The sequence below is a fragment of the Dipodomys spectabilis genome, unplaced genomic scaffold, assembly GCF_019054845.1.
Source record: "Dipodomys spectabilis isolate Male_0828 unplaced genomic scaffold, ASM1905484v1 ptg000002l, whole genome shotgun sequence".
NCBI classification, from domain to species: Eukaryota; Metazoa; Chordata; class Mammalia; order Rodentia; family Heteromyidae; genus Dipodomys; species Dipodomys spectabilis.
This window is the reverse complement of record NW_024870679.1, coordinates 33,322,314-33,325,154: the sequence shown is the minus strand read 5'-3', so window position 1 is coordinate 33,325,154 and position 2,841 is coordinate 33,322,314. Positions and strand designations below refer to the sequence as shown.

The 2,841-nt window shown below is 39.5% G+C and overlaps 1 pseudogene across 1 annotated transcript; it reads left to right on the top strand.

Moving 5' to 3' along the window:
• Positions 1–716: 716 nt before the first annotated feature.
• Positions 717–1,689, top strand: LOC122110199 (annotated as a pseudogene). Its single transcript, XR_006147850.1, has one exon. The product of XR_006147850.1 is annotated as an ARL14 effector protein-like (transcript).
• Positions 1,690–2,841: the final 1,152 nt, after the last annotated feature.

The following is a 2,841-nucleotide window of genomic DNA, read 5'->3' as shown; positions in this document are numbered from 1 at the left end:
CATAGCTAAGATCTGGAACCAACCCAGATGCCCCTCAGTAGATGAATGGATCAAGAAAATGTGGTATATATACACAATGGAATTCTTTGCCTCCATCAGAAAGAATGACATTGCCCCATTTGTTGGGAAATGGAAAGACTTGGAAAAAATTATATTAAGCGAAGTAAGCCAGGCTCAAAGAAACATAGGCCCCATGGTTTCCCTTATTTGCAATATCTAGTATATGTATGAGTCAAGCGGAAAAGGTCAGATAATGTGATGTTAGGAAAATGAACCCTTAGATATGTATTTTAATGTTTTTTTCTTTCATGCATGTGTTTCTAACGCATTTATAAGATTATTTCTTTGTTGCTTTGTATGTCCCTCCCCCACAGTATAACCCCTGCTTTCACTATATTTGATGTCAGTATAACTTGTGGAGGAGATGGGGAAAAACCAGTTGTTTAAGGATACAGGTTGACCTGTTGCAACAATGAGAAGTACAAGTTGTCATGTCGAAAACGAGCTTTACAATGTTGGTGCGGGGTGGGGGGGGGGGGAAGGATTGGGACTGGGGGTGGGGAGGGGGGAGGCTGGGAAGGGATGTGAAGGATAAACAAAGGAGGAGGCTGCAATGCTTGGTAAGAAATGTACGCATTATCCTGCCCATGTAATTGTAACCCCTCTGTACAGTATGTTCACAAATAAATTAAAAAAAATAATAAAAATAAAAAAAAAGAGTGATCAGCACATGATCTTTAAGAGAGATCACTAGACAAAACAAGTTAAATTTGTGAGAATCAAGAATGATGGACCCATGTTCAGTTGGAGTCCAGCTTTGTACCACAAATGAGTGCCATAAAACCTACTACACTCGTTATACAGGTTTCAAGCCTTTGCAAGAGTTGTCATTGAATGATATGCTTTTACTTCAACTTAGAACTGGAATGACACTTTCTGGGAACATCAGAATCTGCTTTCATCCTGTAAAAATTTACATTGACAGATTTGAGGATTTGCAGAAGTCATATTGTGACCCATTTAACATACACAAAAAGCTAGCCAAAAAAAAAAAAAAGAATGTAATTAACTTAGATGATGACACTTTTCTGAGCGCCAAATTTGGAAGACAGCTCGTACCTGGTTGGAAGCTTTGTCCAAAATGTACCCAGATAATCAGTGGAAGTGTAGATGTTGATTCTGATGACCAACAGAGACGGAAACCTGAACTGGATGGAAGAACTGCTAACGCATTGAGGTCACTGCTTTTTTACCAACCCGGGGAAGCAAACTGAATTTGCTCCGGAAACTGGAAAAAGAGAAAAAAGGAGACTTACAAAGAGTTCAACTGCTGGTTGAGACAGACAAGTGATACCAGCCAAGAGTAAGGTCTACAATAGCCAAGGCCTCCTGATTTTCAGTGGGATGGACCGACTGCCTGGCTGAAGACTGCTTAGGATGTTTCTACGCATGCCCCGCCTGTGGCTGTACCAAATGTGGGGCTGAATGCCGCTGTGACCGCAAGGGGCTCTATGAGCAAATAGAAATTGAAGGAGGAGAAATCATTCCTAATAAACATCATTTGTAGTATCAAACTTATGGGTTCTTTCAAGGTCCTCCATTTTTAAAATTCTGTCAAGATTGTCAAAGATGCAGAAACCACCTCAGTATGTACTAGTATAGTAGTGTTTTATGTGCTTAGAGAAGTCATTTTTTAGCAGTCAGCTATAAGCCTGAGTTAATGTAACAAGTGAGTTTGCATGTTTCCCTACCAACACTGAGGAAAAGGGTACCTGTGCCCCTAGGGGTGGGAATAGACTTTCACATTAAAGGGTATTTACTGTGAGTACAGAAATATTTTGCAGCACAAAAATTGTACAAAATATTAATGTTTTGACAGATAATTAAAAGCCATGGAACAGTTTCCCTCAGTGATCATTATGATTGCTTTACATGGCCATTTTTTTTTTTTTTTACTTTTTCAGGACTTATAATTTGTTTTTGTTTTTTTTATTGTGAAAATACGGTACAGAGGGGTTACAATTACATGGGCAAGATAATGAGCACATTTCTTATCAAGCATTGTTGCCTCCTCCTTTGTTTCCCCTTCCCATCCCTTCCTATCCTCTCCCCGCCCCCCCCAATCCTCCCCGTTCTCCCCCCCTCCACTCCCCCGACCAAAGTTATAAAGTTCGTTTTCGACATAACGACTTGTACATGTCATTGTTGCAATGGATCCACCTGTATCCCTATTTAAACGCTTTGTTTTTCCCCTTCCCCTCCACAAATTATACCGACATCAAATACAGTGAAAGCAGGGGTTATACTGTGGGGGAGGGACATACAAAGCAACAAAGAAATCATCTTATAAATGTGTTAGAAACAATTGCATGAAAGAAAAGAAAACATTTGAATACTTATCTTGGGGTTCATTTCCCTAGCATCACCTTATCTGACCTTTTCTGCTTGACTCAGACATATACTAGATATTGCAAATAAGGGAGACCATGGGACCTATGTTTCTTTGGGCCTGGCTTACTTCACTTAATATAATTTTTTCCAAGCCTTTCCATTTCCTAACAAATGGGGCAATGTCACTCTTTCTGATGGAGGCATAGAATTTCATTGTGTATATATACCACATTTTCTTGATCCATTCATCTACTGAGGGGCATCTGGGTTGGTTCCATATCTTAGCTATGGTAAATAATGCTACAATAAACGTAGTTATGCTGGTAGCTGTGGTCTTGTTTGTAAACATTTGGGTAAATATACATGGCCATTTTTTTTGGTCCCCTGCATAGCTGGGCACAAAACAAATTGATTTGATATAGCTGCCTAGGTGAAAAACTATTTTGGAAA